The sequence below is a fragment of the Ambystoma mexicanum genome, chromosome 6p (assembly GCF_040938575.1).
Source record: "Ambystoma mexicanum isolate Mex_15411 chromosome 6p, UKY_AmexF1_1, whole genome shotgun sequence".
NCBI lineage: Eukaryota > Metazoa > Chordata > Amphibia > Caudata > Ambystomatidae > Ambystoma > Ambystoma mexicanum.
Genome location: NC_090935.1, coordinates 77177346 through 77202245, shown reverse-complemented (window position 1 = coordinate 77202245; position 24900 = coordinate 77177346).

The window sequence follows — 24900 nt, the reverse complement described above, 5'->3', positions numbered from 1 at the left end:
ATGTTTTTTCTGGATCATCAAAGCCCATGGGATTATCCGCTAATCGGGACCAAGCTTTGAAGTTTATTAGGTCCAAACTAATGGCAAAGCGATTGAGAATGTCACTGCCTAAGTAAAAGGCGGCAGTGACGTCTCGCACGACCCAACAATTATGGACTATGCTCTTGTTGCCAATGGAGATTTTGAGCATACACCTGCTTGGCAGGAGATGTTTGGAATTGGGTGCTTCCAGGTCCATTTCCCATTTGTCTATCAGTTTGAATGTGGGAATGGCTGGATCTTTTGGGAGTTGGCGGAACATGGCTTCGCTGATGAAGCTCTTACCGTTGTTCACGCACACTCGAGCGAGAACAGAGTCCTTCCCATCATTTAACTGAACAGGGATGAACAACTGCTCTCCAATTTGCTGAATATCATCCAGGCTCTGAGCTGATTTCACATCTTTCTGGACTATAGGAGTGGGAGTTTCTGATTGTGGATTAGTAAAGAATTTCAGAGTGTTTCCTTCCAGCGTGGAATACCACCTTAAACTGGAAGGAAGGTTGATTTTCAGAAATAGAGAGGACCCCCCATCACCAGTCTGTTGTCCTACTGCTATTACTGTCACGTCTGGAATTTGGTTATTCTGGAAGTGGAATTCTACTTGGTCAGATTTTTGTTCAACCATGTGGCAGGTGCCGTTTAAACTAACATGGTTGACACTCTGTTTTAATTTTATTGGTCGGCTAGTCTGGGTCCAGAGGACCTTGTTTACACAATCTATTAGAGGTGACAACCTTCTCAGGAGGTCATTCCCTAGTAAACAAGAGGTGCCCTCTGGAGTCACTACTATGACCGGGTGTTTCAACTTGTGTCGCCTGATCTTAATGTCCAAGTCTGCAGTCCCCTCAACGGGAATTTCCTTCCCGTCAAAGTTCTGCAGTTGTCCAGAAAGAGAGGTGAGAGGAATTTGGTAATTCTCTCCCCTTCCTGCATTCAGTTCGTCAAAGGCCCTTCTGGACAGAAGGGTAGCTTCAGATCCAGTGTCCACCAGTGCCAAAATTGTACCCTGCCCCTGTACTTGTACCGGGGCATAGTATCTTCCCTCCTTCTCCTCAAGGGGGCACAGATAATGCACATTTTTGGACAACTGGTGGGCTAACTTTCTGGTTTTGGACATTGCAAGAGAAGAAATTTGGGCAGAATTCTGTGGAGAGCCTTGGGAATCTGAAAGAAAAAGTTGGCAACTGGAGATCAGAGCCATTGTGGGTTCCCCTGGCTCCGGTTCTGGGTCGCCCCCCCCTTTTTGGAGGCAGTCACCAGGATGGGCTTGAACCAGGGGATTTTCTTGCTGTTGGTTCTGGGATGAGATGGTGGGCGGCGGAAGCTCAGTCTCCACATCTCCCCAGTCTGAATTTGCATCCCTAGGGACCCATTTTTCTTTGGGAGGAGTTCCCCCCTCTCTGAAGGAGAAGATCCTTTTCCCAGGATCCTCTGAGGATCCCTCTCCCTCAAATTGGAAGATCTGCACCTCCTCCTCAAACTGAGTCTGTTTGGGTCTTTTGTTTCTCCTACCACCCCTCTGCTCCTTAGGAGGCAGACTTTCAGGGGCAAGAGATTATGTTTCCGGTTCCTGGGTTTCCAGGGGCTGTTTACAAGTGAGGAAGGAAGCTTCCTCCAAGGCTTTACACCCCCCTTCCCCTTGTGCCTCCCCCCTGGGAACCGGTGAGTTATCTGGGTGCTGCCCCCGTCATTGTTCTGGAGCACCAGGTCCAGAGTTGGGTGCGTTCTGCGCCGGCATGCCGATCTGAGGGTTCTGCTGAGCCCTCAGTATGTGACCCAGATCCCGCGCCATGTTTTGAACCTGGCGCTCTAACTGGGACACCCGCTCAGGCTGATACGGGGCCCTGTTTTCTCCCCTGGGCTGATCCCGGGAAGGGTAACTATCCCTTCTCTGGTAATACCCCGGATTGGGAAGATTTGGGTACCCCTCCACCCTTGGCCTCCCCTCTCCCGGATTAGGTTGTCTGGGCTCAGGGAATTGGGGAAAGAAGGATGGATGATTTTGGGGTTGGAAATTGGGTGGATACCTGGGGAAAAAGTTCTGCCCAGGATTTGGAGAATTTCTGCCCTCCTGTGGGAAGTTAGGAGGGAAGTTCCCTGGGTTAGGTGCTTGGCTGGATCCCCCCCCTTGGGCTGGAGGAGTCCACACATAACCCAGGATGGGTCGATTTCCCTTGTAACGGGGACTTACATAATCAGGAGAGCGAGGGACCCCATTTGTGGGGCTGCCTCCCTGGCTCCCTGTCTGTGACTGGCCCGAGGACCTTCTGGGCCTAGCATTATTAGGTGCAGGTAGGTTTTTAGGCCCCCCATCTCTAAATCTAAAACGGGGGTGACCTTTACCTCTGCCACCTTGGCAGCAGCAGGGGTGCTGTTGGCTTTGGGGTTTTTCTGGGCATTACTTTTGCTATCTACCGGTTTCTGCACCTCATAGATCCGGGTAGCCTGTTCAATGACCCAGTCTAAAGATCTTTTCTCGTGAAAATCCCTCACGAGCTGGGTCATTATGTATTTGGGCAAGGCATGAAAAAATGTATTAATGAATTCTCTACTGTCTGTGCGCACCCTTCTGGTGGTCTGCGCAAAAGCACGTTTCAGTTCTTGCACAAATTCTTGTGGGGCCTGATCCTCCCCACATTGCAAATTGTAGGCTGCCTTGCGAGCCTCTTGAGGATTTCTGTGAACAGAAAAATGTTTCAAGATGGCCGCCTTATAGGTGGACCATCTTAAATGATTTTGGTCCTCCAGCCCCGCAAAGAAACTGGAGTATTCCGGGGAGAAGGTCCACTTTACATATTGAATACCGCTTTGGCTGTCCTTCAAATGGAAAGTCTCCATCATTTGCTCAAACAACTCTAAGTGCTCCCAAACAGAATACTTAGCGTTCTTATGGTAAGGCGTGATGACGCTCCTGATCGCCTTAATCTGCTTTAAGGGGTCCTTAAGCAAGGCCCTTTTTGCCTTACTGGCCCTTTTGGTTCGGGTAACCCTGGTCCATTCATCTTCTGACTCAGAGGCACTGCTCCCAGAGGTTCCGTCAGATCTTCCAGGTTTTCCCGGATTCTGCGAGCCTGGGAATGGCTGGCAGAATGTGGGGACCTGGTCTCCTGTTTCCTGTGGTGCTCAGAGGAGTCTTCAGATCCCTCCTTGCTGCCAGGATTTGATGGGTACCCCCCCCACTGACCTAACTGGGCAGAGGTTTTCAGGATGCCCTTAATGGGCCTACTCACCTGGGGTTCCCCATCAAATTGCACTGTGCTTGGGTGCCCATACCCGGATGCCCGCCCCTCCATTCCTGGGTGGTACTGGCCTATGAGCCCCATGCTTCTGGCTGGATAGTAATCTGCCATCCCTGTGGCCCTGTGCTCATGTGCGCCAGGGGACATGGGGGTGGCAGAGTCCAGGGACTGAGAGAGATAAAGGCCTCTGGTACTAGGGCTCCTGAGGTTATGCTCAGGAGTTTCCCTTTCCCAGCGAACCTGGTCTCCATCCGCCCCTGCTCCCTGTTGCAATGCAAGAGCCTGCATTTGTGCCTTCAGTTCCTCAGTTAAGGCCTTACTAGACTCTATCAGTCTCTCCTGCATCGCTACCTGTTGTTGGAGCCTATCATTGTGTTGACAGAGGGCCTCATTTTCCCTCTGTGCTTCCTGGTTGGTCCTGGAGAACTGGGCCAGTCTTTGCTGCAGGAGGTTTACCTCCTGAGTCCCATCCCTACTGGCCTGCTCCTTTCTTCCAGAGCCTCTTCCACCCTTCTGGTGTGCTCTACCAAGTTCTGGTTTTCTTTTTGGAGGTCACCCAGCCCCTGGAGGGCCAGGTGATTTTCTTCAATTTCTTTTTTAAGTGGCAGACTTCCTGGCCTAAAGTGTCTCTTTCCTGACTGAGAGCCTGCATCTGTGCTGCCAGGTCGTCCCTCTGCCGTGGGAAGGCACCAGCTTTCTGGCGCTCCTGATCAAACTCTGCCTGGGTATCCAGGTCTTTCAGAATCAGTTTATTGCTCTCTGCCTTCTCCCTATCTAGGTGGCTTTGCAGGGTGACTACCTGCTCAGCACATACCCTATTGAAATCTAACTGTTGCTCCAGCTTTTTCTGGCTCTGCAGTAGGGAGTCCAAACCTTCTTGGTACTCCTGCAAGGCCAGAAATCTGGTATCCTGTTCTGCCTTTTCCTGTTGCAGGATGTCCATATCCTCTTTTATTTTAATGATGTGCTGTCTACTCTCATTTTCTGACTCCTGGCTCCTCTGCAGCCTCTGCTCAGAAGAGACCAGGTCAGATTGGACCTTCTCTAATGCCATCTGTCGCTTATTCGCCAGATCTTGGCTTTCAGTACATTTATCCTGCATGTCTCCCATATATAGGTACAGGTACGAGCCCCCAATTTGTAAGAGGATTCAATTCAGCACTACAGCTAAGTCAACGCCTAGTCTAGAATACTGAATGAAAACCCTTATTGATATATCTTTATGTCCAGTTCATGCGTTCTGGATGACTACCCCTATATAACACCCCTCTCTTTGAATAACCCTGACCCCACTGAGCCAAGAAGTAGTTCTGTTTTGCAAGTTAAAAGGTTTATTTGAGAATTTAAACAATAGATATATATATCACGCTTTATAATTAATAATTGGATATCACACTGAATCTGATCAGTAATCAATAATGGATAGTCTGGCACTAGCACACTTCTTTATAATCAATGATGAGTGGTTATAGGATAGATAAGATAGCAACAATACTTTATGGTTTCAAATGGATGCAAGGTGGAATGAAAATGCAGTACAGAAAATACTCAATATGCGTTCAACAAAACAATGTAATCACTTTTCTCTGGCAATCCCCTCCCCCCTTTATGCAATGCAAGGAAATGGAAGGGAAGCACGCAGTTCTCAGAAATGGAATCAACTGTAATTCAGTTCACCCCAGCAAGCTTAGCCTACAGAAGTTTGAAACACAGGCCCACAATGCTTTTATATGTGCTGGCAATGAAGTGAAAAATATGCTAAAATGCTTTTAATTCCCTCTAGAGGTTCAGGGTGAGTGGTATCAAGTTAATATTAGTCCAAGCTCACTTTAGCAAGGATCTAGGATGGTTCTTAAGAGGCAAACGAATTTTTAGCAACTGAAAGCAAGAAAACTGCTGTTTTCACACGTTGAGAAATTTGCAAATCGCGGTAAAATTCGCGAGTGCGCCGGGCGCGATTACAGAGGAACTACAAGGACTATCACTATCGTTTTGGGGTCCTAGGACAGCCTAGGATCTCAGCTTCCAGATGAAAGTTTTTGCAAGTCTCTAGCACAAACGGTCACGGAGATATGAGCGATTAAATAAAGGTCGTTTTTCAGATTTGAAATTTTAAAGTTCAAAGTGACAAGTGACAGTTTTGTAAAATGACAAGGTACAACTTCTAGGAGACCGTTCTGGTTAGATTAAAATAGATTGAATTATATTACTTTAACTAAGAGATTGGTTCTGCACAGTTCTACTATGTACTCACAATATATTTAGAAATATGCCTCGCCACGGATCTGGTCAGGTTTTGGACTGGACTCCGGTTCAGCTCTCTGGTTCTGCTAACAGCGGTCTGGGTCAGCTCTGCTCTGCCTCTGGTCTGGTCTGGGTCTCTGAAGGTGGATAGATTGAAATCTCTAGGTTGGCTCTCTGAAGGTTGATGGAGGTAAAGTATGGATTTTTCCGGCAGAGCGTCCCGCAGCAGATGGAAATGAATGTCCCTATCTGTCCTGTCTGTCTGCTTTTATGCGTTTTGAAAATGGGTGTGTGTGCAGCATCACTAGGCTCTACCCCTCTCCACTTGCCATTAGCCCAATTCTCCCCTCTCCCATGATTGGGGAAGGAACTGTGAGTCAGAGTGATGCTGTAGGTTTTATGGGTCAGAGGATCCTCCCCTGTCAAATTGCACACAATCTAAATTTGATAAAAAAAAACATATTTGCAGAGGTACATATTGTTTTAAAATCATATGCACCCATCATGCATTACAGGAGGTATACCCTGTCCAAATCTGCTCTTCCTGAGAGCTTGCATTCAGAAATGGCAATATTTTGCACTTTTTAACTGGTTTGCAATACCGGACATTAACCCAAATTTACACACATGTGCGCAAGGAGTATGGACATTAGTTGATGAAGTGTCAGATTTTTCACATGTACACATTTTGAGTAATATCCTCTTTTCCGCTAAAACCCCCCTGAACATACCACCGGGTCCTAACACGTCTTAAAATGTGGGCAGAAAAATCACAAGAATTATGGTGTCATTTAAATAATTTTCACAAGTCCGTACTATGAGTTATTCATCTTTTTAGAGTTATGTTCTGGCCCCAAAGGGGTGTGGTTTCCCCCCAGCACAAGGTTGAATTTCTGGTTTTTCCAGTTCTGCCAAGCCAGCTTGCTCTCACAGGCAGTGCCCCTCCCCTGTCCTTCCAGGAGGAAGCTCCATTTACGACTCCCGCCAATAAAACATTTGCCTGAGTCAGGACAGGGCTTTGTTCAGAGCTCCTGTATTCTGTGGGGGCTCCCCTTAATTCAATTATCAGAGAGATGGCATATCCTTAGTGCAGCCAGCAAAAGGCAGATAGGCCTGGGAACACAGCTGTGACTCAAGTTTCACTACTGATGGGGGGTAGTTGCCAGGCAAAATTGGAATCTCTTTAAGCCAGTTTTTAGCTACATGTCATTTCTGTTCCCCAGTTTTCTGCATTCAAATAAAACTAAACATTTTTACATATGCAGCTAGAATGCTGATTCTAAGTTTAAAACTATGACATTTAAACAATTGAAACCTATGTGACACTCAAAAGTAGGTCACTCAGTCAATTTAAACATTTAGATTTTTAGTGTCTTTCAGTCCAAATTTAATTAAACTGCTGAAATCCACAGTTCAGCCAGTCTTGTTATACACCTTCAAGTCACTTCAGAATATAACTTTACATTGTATCCACCTCTCAGTAAGTCTTTCTTTGGCATGTTTTGGGTCCATTTATTCAGTTTTCTACAAAAAGTAAAATCTGGTGTTGTTTTAAAACGACGGCTTTTTGATAGTGGTGAGTACTGGTACTGCACCCCTTTTTGGGATTTAAGAAAATGAATTCCCAACAGGTATGGGTTTGCTTTTGGCAATCAGCATTGCCATTCCCAATGGTTTCAGACTACTGTGTGGGTAGTCCAATGGTGGTTTTAGGCAGTGTCCTTCTGTGCCCATAACATCGGCAAAAATGAGTGGCAGCCTATTCTTCATGCATTTCCCTGTGCATTTTCTGGGAAGCTCTGGCCATCATGATGTTTTCCATGTCAGTACTGCACAGTTTTGAGGTAGGGCTTGAAGTGACAAGTGACAGTTTTGTAAAATGACAAGGTACAACTTCTAGGAGACCGTTCTGGTTAGATTAAAATAGATTGAATTATATTACTTTAACTAAGAGATTGGTTCTGCACAGTTCTACTATGTACTCACAATATATTTAGAAATATGCCTCGCCACGGATCTGGTCAGGTTTTGGACTGGACTCCGGTTCAGCTCTCTGGTTCTGCTAACAGCGGTCTGGGTCAGCTCTGCTCTGCCTCTGGTCTGGTCTGGGTCTCTGAAGGTGGATAGATTGAAATCTCTAGGTTGGCTCTCTGAAGGTTGATGGAGGTAAAGTATGGATTTTTCCGGCAGAGCGTCCCGCAGCAGATGGAAATGAATGTCCCTATCTGTCCTGTCTGTCTGCTTTTATGCGTTTTGAAAATGGGTGTGTGTGCAGCATCACTAGGCTCTACCCCTCTCCACTTGCCATTAGCCCAATTCTCCCCTCTCCCATGATTGGGGAAGGAACTGTGAGTCAGAGTGATGCTGTAGGTTTTATGGGTCAGAGGATCCTCCCCTGTCAAATTGCACACAATCTAAATTTGATAAAAAAAAACATATTTGCAGAGGTACATATTGTTTTAAAATCAAATGCACCCATCATGCATTACAGGAGGTATACCCTGTCCAAATCTGCTCTTCCTGAGAGCTTGCATTCAGAAATGGCAATATTTTGCACTTTTTAACTGGTTTGCAATACCGGACATTAACCCAAATTTACACACATGTGCGCAAGGAGTATGGACATTAGTTGATGAAGTGTCAGATTTTTCACATGTACACATTTTGAGTAATATCCTCTTTTCCGCTAAAACCCCCCTGAACATACCACCGGGTCCTAACACGTCTTAAAATGTGGGCAGAAAAATCACAAGAATTATGGTGTCATTTAAATAATTTTCACAAGTCCGTACTATGAGTTATTCATCTTTTTAGAGTTATGTTCTGGCCCCAAAGGGGTGTGGTTTCCCCCCAGCACAAGGTTGAATTTCTGGTTTTTCCAGTTCTGCCAAGCCAGCTTGCTCTCACAGGCAGTGCCCCTCCCCTGTCCTTCCAGGAGGAAGCTCCATTTACGACTCCCGCCAATAAAACATTTGCCTGAGTCAGGACAGGGCTTTGTTCAGAGCTCCTGTATTCTGTGGGGGCTCCCCTTAATTCAATTATCAGAGAGATGGCATATCCTTAGTGCAGCCAGCAAAAGGCAGATAGGCCTGGGAACACAGCTGTGACTCAAGTTTCACTACTGATGGGGGGTAGTTGCCAGGCAAAATTGGAATCTCTTTAAGCCAGTTTTTAGCTACATGTCATTTCTGTTCCCCAGTTTTCTGCATTCAAATAAAACTAAACATTTTTACATATGCAGCTAGAATGCTGATTCTAAGTTTAAAACTATGACATTTAAACAATTGAAACCTATGTGACACTCAAAAGTAGGTCACTCAGTCAATTTAAACATTTAGATTTTTAGTGTCTTTCAGTCCAAATTTAATTAAACTGCTGAAATCCACAGTTCAGCCAGTCTTGTTATACACCTTCAAGTCACTTCAGAATATAACTTTACATTGTATCCACCTCTCAGTAAGTCTTTCTTTGGCATGTTTTGGGTCCATTTATTCAGTTTTCTACAAAAAGTAAAATCTGGTGTTGTTTTAAAACGACGGCTTTTTGATAGTGGTGAGTACTGGTACTGCACCCCTTTTTGGGATTTAAGAAAATGAATTCCCAACAGGTATGGGTTTGCTTTTGGCAATCAGCATTGCCATTCCCAATGGTTTCAGACTACTGTGTGGGTAGTCCAATGGTGGTTTTAGGCAGTGTCCTTCTGTGCCCATAACATCGGCAAAAATGAGTGGCAGCCTATTCTTCATGCATTTCCCTGTGCATTTTCTGGGAAGCTCTGGCCATCATGATGTTTTCCATGTCAGTACTGCACAGTTTTGAGGTAGGGCTTGGATGCATGGGTAAAAACATCCCACAATCCTCCGCGATAAGCCTCCAATACACACTCTCTGATGACCAAATGCAAACACACAGCTAAGAAGCCTTCTTCCGATATCCTCTGTGCAGCACCTCCAATACACACACTGCTCTGACATGTGCAAACATACATCTTACCAGCCTCCTTATTATATCCTATGTGCTCAGCTGCCAATAAACACACTCAACTGACATATGCAAAGACACAGCTTACTAGCCTCCTTCCTATATCCTCTGTTCTCAGCCGCCAATACACACTCTCTGATGACCAAATGCAAACACACACCTTAGAAGCTGAAGCCTTCTTCTGATATCCTATGTGCAGCACTGCCAATACACACACTTCACTGACCAAATGCAAACACACAGCGTACAAGCCTCCTTATTATATCCTCTGTGCTCAGCTGCTAATACACACACTCCACTGACCAATGGAAAACACACAGCTTACAAGCCTCCTTCCTATATCCTCTGTGCTCAGCCTCCAAAACACACAGTCCACTGACCAAATGCAAACACACGACTTGCAAACCTCCTCCCACATCCTCTGTGCTTAGCCACCAATACAAATATTCAACTGACCAAACTCAGTTTACAAGAGTCCTTCCTATATCCTCGGTGCTCAGCCGCCAATACACACATTCCACTGACCAAATGCAAACACAGGGATTACAAGCCTACTTCCTATATCCTCTGTGCTCAGCCGCCAATACACACACTCCACTGACCTCAGCAAACACACAGTTTGCAAGCCTCCTTCCTATATCCTCTGTGCTCAGCCGCCAATACACTGACTCTACTGGCCCAATGCAAACACACTGCTTAAAAGCCTCCTTCCTATATCCTCTGTGCTCACCCGCCAATACACACATTCAACTGACCAAAAGCAAACACAGAGCCGCACGGGCCAATTGTATGCAATGAAGAGAACAAAGCTTCTCGGCGGTAGCTGCAGGGGAAACGGTTCCTCGTTGGAACGTGGAGCGTAGAGATCAGAAGTGAGAGCAGCCTCGATCAGCTTACCCTGGGTAAAACGTCAATTTCCATACTTAAAACCTGGGAAAAAGAACTTCATGAGTACTGTACATGAAATGACGATGGCACTTGCCTCATTTTGATTTTCTTTTGACACTGCCTTATATATTATGGCAAAGGGCAGACACCAGAGCACTGCCTGGGTGAGTCACTTATAAATCTCCCAGAGCTACTCTAATATAGTGTGTTGCTCAGTATATCAACATTCATCACTGGTCTTTGCCATTGTTTATTTACCATTGGGTGATGGGCGTTAGTATTGATACTTTCATGTAATGTCCTCCCACCCGGGGTGGACTGGGAACCAAAAGAGGCCCTTGAAATACTTTTCAGTATGCCCCAACATTTTCCTATGGAAAAAATTGTAAATACCACACAAAAGAGGCACAGAGTGCAAAGGCCTACCAAAAAAAGCAGAGTTCCCGATAGGCCAGTCCACCCTTGCCCAGAGTGCAGAGGCCTACCGGCTAATTCTTACAGGTGCTTTTCCGTAACACTCAATGGTGCTTCAGGATAGACTGCTCTCTGTTTCCTGTCCTGTCCTGTTCCTACGGTCAAATGTACCCTTTGACGTACCTTACAGCTAGAAATCTGGGGTCATCTGATGTAACTTGAGAACAAGTAAATGTTGCATAAAAACGTGCACTTTTGGTCAGACCATAGGCCAAAGTGATATTTCAGTCAGAACTTGGTGCAATATTTAACAAGGATCTGTATAAACACAGGCTTCCCTATAGAACACGATATGTCACATAATGTGGCTGTCCTTAACCCAAACACATCACTCTGGGGTTATTAGTTGGGTATTTGCCTAATGATATTCCTGTAAAAAGCCTAATCCATAGAGCATATACATTCTCAAAGAGAAACTCCCCTACTTTCCCTAATCCCCATGTGCTCCTATAATAATTAATAAGCAATCAGTAAAGGAAGAGTGACAAAAGAAAGAGTATATCCATGTATCCTTCCTTTGCCCTGCTCGCACATGTTCTGTCGCACTCTACAGCATACTTGATTTCTCTAGAATGTGGCTTTCTTCTTTTCAGATCCTCCCAGTTCATGTTCTCATTTCTTCAACACATCTTTACTTCACAATAATATACTGGCGCTACAGTCAAAGTAAGACTTGACAATGATGGCACCCTGTCTAAACGCATAATTACTCTCAAGGGGTTTAAATAGGGGGGCAGGCTGGCGCCTTCCAAGAAGGACACTCTGTCTAAACACATAATTACTATAAAGGGGTTAAAACAGGGGTGCAGGCTGGCACCCTTCCAATGAGGGCACTCTGTCTAAACGCATAATTACTTTCAAGGGGTTAAAACAGGGGTGCAGGCTGGCACCCTTCCAATGAGGGCACCCTGTCTGAACACATAATTACTATCAAGCGGTTAAAACAGGGGTGCAGGCTGGCACCCTTCAAATGAGGGCACCCTGTCTAAAAGCATAAATACTATGAAGGGGTTAAAACAGGGGCGCAGGCTGGCACCCTTCCAATGAGGGCACCCTGTCTAAACGCATAAATACTATCAAGCGGTTAAAACAGGGGTGCAGGCTGGCACCCTTCCAATGATGGCACCCTGTTTGAACGCATAATTACTATCAAGCGGTTAAAACAGGGGTGCAGGCTGGCACCCTTCAAATGAGGGCACCCTGTCTAAAAGCATAAATACTATGAAGGGGTTAAAACAGGGGCGCAGGCTGGCACCCTTCCAATGAGGGCACCCTGTCTAAATGCATAATTACTATCAAGGGGTTAAAATAGGGGTGCAGGCTGGCACCCTTCCAATGATGGCACCCTGTTTGAACGCATAATTACTATCAAGCGGTTAAAACAGGGGTGCAGGCTGGCACCCTTCAAATGAGGGCACCCTGTCTAAAAGCATAAATACTATGAAGGGGTTAAAACAGGGGCGCAGGCTGGCACCCTTCCAATGAGGGCACCCTGTCTAAACGCATAAATACTATCAAGAGGTTAAAACGGGGGAGCAGGCTGGCACCCTTCCAATGAGGACACCCTGTCTAAACGCATAATTACTCTCAAGGGGTTAAAACAGGGGCGCAGGCTGGCATCCTTCCAATGAGGACACCCTGTCTAAATGCATAATTACTATCAAGGGGTTAAAACAGGGGCACATGCTGGCACCATTCCAATGAGGGCACCCTGTCTAAACACATAAATACTATCCAAGGGTTAAAACAAGGGTGCAAGCTGGCACCCATTCAATGATTGCACCCTGTCTAAACGCATAATTACTATCAAGGGGTTAAAACAGGGGTGCAGGCTGGCACCCTTCCAATGACGGCACCCTGTCCAAATGCATAATTACTATCAAGGGGTTAAAATAGGGGTGCAGGCTGGCACCCTTCCAATGATGGCACCCTGTTTGAACGCATAATTACTATCAAGGGGTTAATACAGAGGTGCAGGCTAGCACCCTTCCAATGAGGGCACCCTGTCTAAACGCATAATTACTCTCAAGGGCTTTCAACAGGAGTGCAGGCTGGCACCCTTCCTCTTTAATATGAACACATTAGATGTACATGATGTACAGCGCCAGGGGACCACTCAGGTGGTGATAGCGCGCGGTACAAATATCCTTTAACATTAACATTAACATTAACATGATCTAAAGACAGCTCACAATTTCCCCCCCAAAATGAGGGGAAAGGCATATCCCACGGTTGGGATATGCCGACGATATTGTGATCATTGCAATCGGTTTACAGGATTTGCTAAAGGCTCTGTCCTCTGACCAGCTGCCCAACGGATTCAAAATAAATTATGAAAAAACCATGACTGTTGGACATTTTCAGAGGAAAAGTGAACAGGCGTGTTCTATTGAAAGATAAAATGTTGACTAGGTAAAGAAATTTAATTTCAGTAAAAACAATGCTGGATATCAAGACAAGTGCATTTTATCAAAATGTTATGGCTTCTGAAGACCCGATTATGAATATATTCTGGTACCTATTAAGACAAAATTCAGAAAAAATATCTGTAATGCAGTGGTAACTCTGTTATCACTGGAGGCAGAGGAAAAACCTCCAGCAAATTGCTAGAGGTAACTCCACCACCTTACTGCCAAAAATCGGCAGAATTAGAGCCAGACGTAATTCCGCTGAATGCCCCATAGAGTCCTATGCACTCCATACATGGGCACTAACACTGACATACCACCACTTGTAATCCAGCGGTAGTTCCTCCGAATTCCCCATAGAGTCCTATGCACTCCATAAAAGGGGGCTAGCACTGGCATACCACCACTTGTAATCCAGCGGTAATTCCACCAGACCAAGTGGAGGAAACAGTAATTTAGTTAGGCGGTATTCTGGTGGATTTACCACTGGAATACCAGAAACTTGTAATGAGGCCCCAAGTCTCTCCATGAATTTGCTCTAAATTGTGAGAACGTTCATATTAAAAGTGATTGGTAGTGCGACTTAGCTCTTGGATTCACACAATTGAGTAAGCAATTAAAAAGAAAGGCATTTTTATAGGACGGAAGCAATAATGTTAATTTTCTAGCCACTAAACCTATATTAGCCAAACATGCTATGCAAGGTTTTAAAAATGTGTATCCGCAAAATGATTTAAGCCTAGTCCTTAACAGTGCACATGCTTATAAGATTTAATCAGTCTGCATCGCTCATGATTATAGGCCCAGACAAAAATGTACAAGAGCAGAACACTTTTGTAGAATATGTGGTTCGAAATATCACTAGACACTTACTTAGTGACACAATGACCGCTTTTGATTATCGTGAATACCAATATTATGGCAAAATATGTACACAATATACACTGGATGCATTCTGGACCTTCTGTGTTCTGATACATGATGCTTTCAAATTCATTAGTGTAAAGAAGTGACCTCCAGCCTTCTTAGGATTGCTTGGATATTTATTACAGGTACTTAAGTTATATTTCCAGCAAGTTACATAGGATAACGCAAGACAAGTAGGACAGGACAAACACTGGCAACCATCACCCAGGCAGGGGACCCTCCAACCGCCTGGGCTAGGAACCTTCACTCAAGCATTCCATGGTTCACAAGACAACATTCCACATGACATCACAAACAATCCATCATACCAAAGCAAGCACAACAAAACACATCTCCTTCCCTTATACCAACTCCACACACACACGGGTGCTACACAACACATCTCCTTCCCTTATACCATCAGACCACACACGCACAAAAAACACATCTCAACACACATCTCCTTTCTCACACACCAGTGCACACATGCACCGACTCTTCAGAAAGAAGCGCATACACAACGCATCGTGCCCTTCCACTCACTCACGGACTCGACATGCTGTCCAGGCACACTGAAACACATCTCAGACAAAAATCGATCACCATCCTGCGCCCAAATTTTAGGTGAATGAGAGTCGTATACAGATCACATGGGATCTACAACACCAATGATACAACAAAACAATATTTGGTGTGAATCTCACAACATTTCGATACAACAATCACCTTATAGTGTTTTGTAACTGCCTGTGCTGTTCAAATCTGCCCCGAAAAAATGAAAGAAATACAGTGGTTCTTACTGTCCTTATAGTCCCATGTTATTTATATAATGTACATTGACTGTTGATGACCCATTTGCCTCTGCATACCTCCATTGCCAATGCTTTTTGTGTGGGAGGTTCTAATACGGTTACACAATACTCCATTCTTAACTTTTAGTAAATACAGTCTTAGTTTTTTCGACAAAAAGTACCACGATACATGTAGACTGATTCAAGTTGATGAGAAGACCAAAGTATATGCTAAGTTACCTTGTAAGTAGATGTTCTCATGATGTATGTGTAAGCAAGTTCCTGGTCAATACAGTGCCCCGAGATACCTTTGTGTCTATGAAACCTACCGCTCCTTATGTTCACGTTATATAGCTCTCGGCAGGGTAAAATCACACAGCAATATCATCACGTGCTGATGTCACTATGTAAACACACGTGACATCATTACGCAGTGACGTTACCACACTACTGCACAGAACACTCAGTGTACATTATACATCCACTAGTGAAAAATGTTCAATACTTATACAATGTGATCATCCTTGTTTCTCATAGTTGCACATTCATTAGCAACAAATAATAAATGTATGTACAATAAAATCTTCTTACTTACAAATGTGGGTGCATATTATGAAAATACATTTCATGATGAGGTTGTTCAGCACAATGTTATGCAACTTTGTGTATTACGAATTTGAATCCATCTTCAAAGTAATCTCTCTGACCCAGAAATAAATATGTTCAACCTTGTCTGATTTGGTGTCGATAAAATAGAAAACTCAAGAGGGGCAATGCCCCTATTGTTAGTATATATGTGTAGCAAGTAATGGATTTCATTCATGCTGACATAGTCAATGTTTAATGACTCCTAAACATCATAAGACGGATCCAAGTTGTAGCGTATGTTAACAAGAGTGGATGTCATTCATAAAGACGTAGTCATATACACAGACATCGTCAATATAAATTAACTTGTACATTTTCTAATGCAGTTAAGTAAAAGGATCCAAGTGGGCACTTTTCTTATGAATGAATGTTCCCATAAATATTGAGATTATAGTAGTGTTTTGCTTGTCATAAATTATCGAAAGAATATCCATGTCATTATTTGCCTTAAATTATTTACATATATGTTCATCACAAGTAAACAATCCTACGTCTTCGCATGTTACATAAGGCTGTCCTCATCTGTTGATTCAGCCTATAAAGCCACTCCAATTACACTCCTCATCCGCACCTCCTGGTAAGAATGAATTAAGAGTCTCTATCCAAAAGCACTCCCTTTGGTTCAGAAGTTTTCCGATGTTTGTCCCAAGTGGTCCCTTCTTGATCACCTCCAAAATCTGAAACATTTAAGGGCTGATTCATGGAATTATGTGCGCCGAAAAACGGGCTTTGTGCACCATTCTTCTCACAAATCCCCATTTGTGAAACAGGGATTTGCGGGCAGAATGGCGCACAAAGTCCATTTTTCGGCGCACATAATTCCATGAATCAGCCCCTGAGTGTCCCGCTTCAAATACACCCAGTGATCTCATGTTTTTTGTACGTAGATTGGATCGATGCGCACTCCACTTTTCTTGTCGATTGACCCACATGATATGTATTCCACATGGGCATTTAATGCTTTATATAATGTTTGTAGTGTCGCATGTGGTGAGATTTCTTAACCTTATTTCCTTTCCTGTGCTCGGGTGATATACCACGTTACCATTTCTGACATAAATGCAATTTACACATTGTAGGCACAGACATGTACCTATTCTTTTGGAAGTTTCCTCTTTCCTAATCTTATCATTGTGATAGATCTTTCATGTTTTTGCCCCTAGTGTGTGCAAATGTGGGTTTAAATTTGTACAATTTGCCTATGTTGTCGTCTTCTGACAAAATAGACCAATGTCTAGTAACCATATTGTTGATTTTGCGACTGTGTATTGAAAACTTGGATAGATATACTAAATCTGGAGTATTGCTGCTCTTAGCCTTCTGTAAAAGTACTTCTCTTGTTTTTTGGTTCAGTCTAAGGGCCCTATAACGAGTTGGGCGGTATACCGCCGGGACACCACCCAATGCAAATAGCATTACCGCTACTAGGTCTGTGTGATTAGCGCTGGATCACGAGTAGCGATAAGGCAGGGAATCCCTATTCCCCATTGGGTCCATTGGACACTATTGAGCTGGGGGGCACTATTAGCACTGGCGCTAATTGCACCAGCGCTAATAGTGCTGAAACAGGTGCTAAATGGGATTGTTACCCCAAGCAAAAAGCTGGAGGTAATACAGCCCATTTAGGACCCAACTCATGATCGGGCCAGCCCTTAAATGTGGCAGTAATAGCGTTAATGGCTCATTTAAGGGCTACAGCCTAACTCATAATGAGGCCCTACGTCTAGCTTCTTTGATCACATCTGTACTATAACCACATTCCATGAATCTTTATCCCATGGCATCCAACTGTTCTTCACATTGTTCATTCTCAGAAACTATTCTCTTCACTCTCAATAATTGGCTGTAGGGTAAACATTTGATTGTGTTAGGTGGGTGAAAAATTAAGCTATGCACTAGGTTACGGCGGTCTGTTGGTCCCCCTACCCCCTTTCAATTCAATTGTTACATCTCAGTAGTTTCAACCCCTGCAACTCTTGCTGTCCTGCATGACCCTGCCTACACCTTAACCCACTCTCCCCGCCACACTGGCAAAGGTGGTGGTGTAGGACTGTTTTCATATTTCAAACTTCCTATCTCTCCTACTCCCATATCTACCACTAATTCTCCCTCTCCACAATCACTGCCCCCTACAGCATACATATTATTGGCCAGTTGGTCTGGTAGGTCAGTACTTCGACCACCTCTCCCAACTAATTGACTCTCTACCTCTTGATCACCACCTGGTGACTTTAACCTCCCATCTCTCTCTGCTGCCCTTTCCACTGACTTTAACTTTTTTCTCCTACACCACTCACTCTCTTCTGTCCACTCTCTGCCCACCCATTCAAACAGAAACTCCCTTGACCTTATTCTCATCTCCTCTAAACTCTCTGCCTCTAATATCTTTACTGCCCCTTCTCCCTTCAACCACTCTATCATCTTTGCCTGAATCTCAACTCCTGCGTTGTCCTCACTCTCTCAATCTAATACTACTGTTACTAAGCCCATGTTTCTCTCCTCCAAACTCCCTGACTACCCCTCTGACCTACAGCACTCTCTCTCATCCTATACTGAATTCACCTTTCCATCCACTGAAGAAGCCTTCACTAACTTTGACAATGCTCTCTATACTCCCTTCCCCTCTTTCTACCGTGTTTCCAAATGTACTCCTAAATCCTCTGTTCTACGGCCCAGGATTACACTTCTCATCCATACCCTGAAAACACCAATGCAGAAAAAGCTTTGCACTAGGCCAAGACACTCCTAAGAACTCCAACTATACCTCATAGCTCTTCACAATTACTCCTTGGCTCTTGACTCTGACTTCTATATTCATTTTGTCTCAATCCTCCCAACCCAGGCACCTCCAAAAATCTCTCACCTCCTAAACCCTCCACCATCTCCTCCACTCTTTCTGCAAATTATCTCGCTCTCTACTTTGCCTCTAAAACTTCTACCATTTGCAGTACCCTCACTACTTACCTGTTATCCCCACCTCCTGTTCACGTTTCTCTACCACTCCTACCATCCTCTCCAGCTACTATGTCTTCCTTTGCACCCACCAACCCTGATGGGATGCTTGCCTTACTCCTCATGTCTAACCCATCCTGTTCCCTGACTGACCCTCTGTCCCCACACAATGTGAAGCACATAGCTCCCAATGTTGCTCCATATGTCACTTCTCCCTTCAACTCCTCTCTTGATAATGTTACTTTAACCTCATCCTATATGTCAGCTACAGTCATCCCTCTTCTTAAAAAACCTTGTCTCGATCCTAACTGTCTTGCCAACTTTCGTCATGTTTCTTTTCTAATATACTATTCCAAAATCCTAGGGTGAGGAGTATTCAATCGACTTCCTTGATACTCACAACCTTCGGGACCCCTTTCAATCTGGCTTCCGACCTCTGCATTCTACCAAAACAGCTCTCCTCAATGTCAGCAACTTCATCTCTTCTGCATGTCATGTGAACCGTTCATGTATTCTTATTCGTCTCAACATCTCTGCTGCCTTCGATACTGTCAACCATTCTGACCTTCTTTCTACATTATCTCTATTTGGCATCAGAGATAAGGCCCTTGCTCGGGTTGCTTCATACCTTGCCCCTAGATACTTTCAGATCTCCTGAAACAGCCTTACTAACCCCGCTTACTGCTGGATTTCTAAAACGGTCTGTCCTTGGTCCACTTCTCTTCACTATCTTTACTTAAGCTCTTGTCCCTTATCTCCACTTACAGTTTCTCCTATCAACTCTTCGCTGAGGACACTCAGATAGTCTTAAACTTTCCCTCCTTATCCAATGAGCTGTTATCAAAAATGACAAACTGTCTCTTCGCCATCAAATATTGGATGGTGTCTCACTCGTCTCACTAGCTCATGCTCAACTCTACTGAGATTGAAGTTCTCTACTTCCCAGCCAAACAGACTATGCTTTCCTCTCCCCCTCTTCTTCTCTTCTCTCCTGACTACCTTCCTTACTCTGCTTCTGCTCGTAACCTTGGTGTCATCTTTGACTCATCTCCAAATCTGCAACTGCAGCAAGACTGAACCTACACAATATCAGGAATATCCGTCATCTTCCTTCCAATACTGCAACACAGCTAATCTCCTCCTTAGTCCTTTCTAGATGTGATGACTGAGCCAGTCTGCTTGGCTTTCCCAACTATGCTTTTTCACTTCTGGACAAAATTCTCAACTGCGGTCCGCACACTTTAAAAACATTCTCACTTTACCTCTACCTCCTCTGCCAGCTATCTATGAAACAAAGAGCTAAGTATAAACTTCTTCTCATCATCTTCAAAACTATCCACTGACTTGTCCCACCATACCTATATGCTTATTTCACTCCATACTCTCCCCCTTGCTCACTACGATCATCCTTGGCCCACCTCCTTGCCACTGCTTGAGGCCCCTGCGCTCCCTCTCGTTTTCGCTATCTCCCTCTCCTCGCTCACCTACTCTGTAATGGTCTTCCTCACCCTCTCCGAAGCACCTGTTCCCTAGCACTCTACAATACTCCATCACCGTGCTTCCCTCTCTCTCTACCCTCTGGGACAACCCAAGGGTTTTTTCCCACCACCCATCCAATCTTAATTTATCTTCATCTTCATCCATATCTGTTCCTATTTTATTCTGTCCTGTCCTCATCCCTGGTTCATGTTTCCACCTTCCCCTACAACATCTGGTCTTCAAGTCAGATTCTCTCACCCCATTGTCAAGGTCCCATGTGCTCTGCACCATTATCAATGTTACATTTTGAAAGCTTTTTTGTGCCACAAATGCATTGCTTTCCTATGATGTCTATAAATGAATAATCATATAGTGGCTGATGCCGGCCAAATGAGAAATTTGGGAGGGGAGAGCCGTTACGTTTACACTGAAACGCCACATTTCCGTCATTTGTACTGCGGGTTGCAAATGTAAAGGAAAAGGGTGGCGTACAAGCATGTATGCCACCTTCTGCCCATCACATTTGCACTCCACAGTGCAAACTGAGTAAATGTTGCTTTGCTTGCCAGGCAGTGTTTACTTTTGTTTCTTTACTTTTGTTTGTGAGCACTGCTTGCCAGGCTCTGATTCACAGCAGTAAGAAAACAGAAAAAACTACAATACTCAGAGTGCCTATAAAAGCCCCATCCTCAGGTAGTCCATCCTCTTTTCTTACTGTTCCACAGGTAAGTATACAAAGCCTGTTTATGTTTGTATGGCTAAGGCATATGTGGTGGACGTTTTTGCAATGGTTGATCACAGGTCCCCGAGGTTCGAGCAGTGTGCAGTATTTATATCCACACATAAATGTGCTGTATTGAGAGACGTAAGTGGGTTCCACAGACATGGGTGTAATTTTAGGGGGGGACAGGGGTGTTTGTCCCCCCCAACTTTCATGGCACACCATTTTGTCCCCATTCTATTGGCTGGTGCAGCTTTTCTTCAGATGTCATGTCCCCCCCAACATTTTCAGCAAAGTTACTCCACTGTCCACAGACATAGGTGCTGCTGAGGGACCTTGGTGGGAGACTCTACGAGGCTCTATCAAGCGGAGTTCTTCTGCGATATTCACCATGGCAGATGTTTCTGCTCACCCGTATGCATTGATTAGCGGAAAGCACTGCAAGGCGTGCCACAAAATGCCTCCTCTGGCAGTGATAGGGCTTAATTTAAGGTTCCCTGAATGCTTGGCTCAGTGTTTGCTGTGAGGAGGGGTTCCATGTCTTTTTACCGCAGATTTTATTATCGCAGATTTTTTTCCCACTGATTATTTTACCGCAAAATGTGTGGGTGAGCCCCCTGCACCTCCTCTTTCCACCAACCCCAACCCCATATGTCCTTACCCGAAAACCCTCCATGCATTTTGCAATAAACAAATTCAGTAAATAATCAGCGCAGAAATACATTTGGTAAAAAGACAGGATACACTGAGGAAGGCAGGTTTCTGGTTTCATTATGTCCGAAGAAGATAGGGATTCTGACCCTCCTATTTCTGATACCACTTCAGAGGGGCGTCAGGGTGTAGTTGCTTGACAAGAGAACGTTGTCTCTTGTAAATACGTCCTTGTCTAAAGCAGTAGACATGCCTTTTGAACTAAAGATGGCTGCTTTGTCAACACCATTTAGTCTTCAGTAGCTGGGGCCCTGGAACCTGAAAAATCTAGTACTTCGCTAGTTCATGTTGTGGCTGGGCAGGGCACGGCCACGTGGGGTCAGTAAAACCCCTCTGTAAGAGAAAACACCAGGCGCAGGTGGCTTACACAGTGAATGTCCTCTGCCGGGTATCTCAGGGCTGGAATAGAGCTCGGTCTGTCTTTGACAGAGTTGCTACAGGTACTCATTTGTCCCTCAGGCCTGGATGATGGTCAGACACAGGCTGGGAACCATGGTTTGGGTTCCACCCAAGATGTTGGGGGACAGACGCAATAGGATGTGATCCTGGTGGAGATGCAGCTGTCTGCTGGACCCGGGTAGGGTCCTTCTGGGAACCCTATGTTTTACCATGATTTAGTGTGTTTTTCCCAATACTTGTGATTGTGATCCTCCCTTTTCTCCATGTTTACAACCCCATCCCACCCCAACCCCCTCTCTAGCCATTTTAATCCCTTACCCACCCCGATATTTATATGTTTTAAAAATCAATATTTTTTCCAGTAAAAATGTTTCGTTCATAAAACACCCCTTGTTAAAAAAAATGTCATTAAAATCACTGGATACCGAGGAAACCTTCTGTGTTGCAAAATGGAGATGGCAGCCATAAACTGTATGAGGGCTGAATGATCCCCAGCCATCACTCGCTCATCACGTGGCCTCCACCCCTTCTGTAGACACTACTTTGGTAACTTTCTTTTCTAAATATGGTAGGCGCCTTTCTAAGGATGTGGATAGGGCTTGGGAGGCCTGCCAGGATAAATCCTTGAATGTCTCAAAATCCTTGATGAAGGTGCTAGCTTTTGCTGAGGAGGCCAAGGCGCTCTATCTAGGGGATATTAATGGATGGTCGCAAAGGGCTTTATGTTTTCTTGGAGACGCCAATGTGTCCATTATGCAAGAGAGACAGAAGAAAGTTCTGTTAAAGATTAGTGCCAAATTAGAGGCATTGGCAGACAACAGGGGCACTGACCTTTTCTCTTTGGGAATGACTTTGTCAAGAAGCTAGGCAATTACGTGGGTATGTGGCTAGGGTTTCACACTGTGACTGTGCCACATATTAGTCGTAGATAAGATTTGTAAGGTAATAGGCCATCAAAAATGATCAACAGAAGCGAGTTACGTATTTGAAAAATTCCACACCTAGTGTATTGTTGTTCATTCTGCTTCTGACATTTACAAAATCGTCTAATGTCCGATTCCAAATCAAAAAAATTTCATCAATGTATCTAGCCCAGAGGGCCACTTGCTCATTAAATGCTGGGTCTTTGTATGCCTGTTGATCCTCGTACATGCCCATAAAAAGATTGACAAGTGCTGGAGCATATTTATTCCCCATCGCAACACCTCTGCATTGACGATAATAATTGTTGTCAAACATAAAAATATTGTTTTCCAAGGTGACCATTAACATTTCCTTAATCATCTGTACAAAATGGTAATGCAAGGCAGAATCATTTCTAAATGTATAATCCATCGTCTGTATTGCTGCCTTGTGTTCAATGAGTGCTCACCGCCCTAAATGGAAAAAGTCTGGAGAGGGGAAACCACAAAAGTATTGATATATGATGAATCTGCGAAATTGTCTGGCAAACAGTGTATGTTTACATTTATTGCACCATTGTAGGTGGGATTCTAACCCAGGGACTTGTTTACAAACTGTACCAGTACTATTTACGTTGATTACTTGGAGTAATCAGAATGATGTTAAGTGACCTTGTTCACCCACCATTATTGAAAAAGTGAAACATGCTTGTGTGTTTTTTCAAAATGTGTTTGACAAAAGGAGCTTCCTTATGATTGTATGTAATTTGAGATGATTTATTGTAAAGAATGGAGACAAACAAGGAGCTCACTAGCCAGCAAGTGCATGCTGATATAGTGTAAATTCGGTTGCCAATTATGCAAATAATGTAAGGTTTCTGTCTGTCATATTTTATTTCTTCCCCGTTTTCTTCCCTGTTTCTCTACTTACCTAACACTCCTACCCTTCGCCCCTCCCTCATCTCTCTTCTAATTTGTGTACTACAATGACATTGTGTTTCTTTTCATTTAAAAAGTAACTAAGACATTGATATATGCCCTGTAGTGATGTAACTACAGAGATGTGGGGGGGTTTTGAGTCAAAGGCTTCCCTAGCCTATGGCTTAACAGGAGGTCGCTAAAGCCTTGCAGAGGAGCTAGATTTTCTGCTAGCTCGGAACAAAAAATCAAAAAATCACAGTGGAGGAACAAAACAGTATAAATTTATTTAACTGAAAGACGTTTTTGAATTGTTTGCCATTGTGTGGCGCATAAACATACAAAAATCTGCATTATAGTGAATTAATATACAGTAGTGACAGTCTATTGACTGTGTTGTTGACTCTCATAACACATTACACAATGTCAATGAATGAATATACAGTAGTGACAGTCTATTGAATGTGTTGTTAACTCTCACAACACATTACACAATGTCGACACTTGAATTTGTGTTTCTGGTTCGGTATTTGAATGAAGGCAGTGGCCGATGGAGATAGAACAGTGCTGCACTGAGGATACCGAACTGTCTTCAGGACGTGGGGGTCAAGTTCAGATGTGGTGAGTAAGTAAGGCGTCGTCCTATGGTAAAAGAGGCTATGTTAAAACCAGTAAGAAAAACATCAAGTCCACTGATGGTGGGAAAAGCAAGGCGAAGGACCTACCATGTTGACGTTGATAAGTGCCATGGCTGTGGTTGATGTAACTACAACATTGATATATGCCCTGTTTTGAGAAAGGCTCGGTATGAGCCGAAACACGTGTCAACAATTAAAAAGGGCCTCCTACAGGAGTTTTTCAAATACATAACTGGCTTCTGTTGATCATTTTTGATGGCCTATTACCTTACAATTCTTATCTACGACTAATATGTGGCGCAGTCACAGTGTGAAACCCTAGCCACTTGTCTAAAACCTTGGAGGAGGGGTAGTGGTTCCTCCGAAAAACCTTTCACACGGACGCGTCATGCTTGCCGTAAGAGTAAAAAAGGGCGCAGGCCTATAAAGGTTGACCTCAACAAAACTACCCAAATTACGTGGGTATGTTTGCCTCTTTAAAGAAGGACTAATCCTCAGTCATAATGATTTTCACTCCGTCTCTCTTCCTAGGCTCGTTGCAGATGTTGTTTAGCTGGCC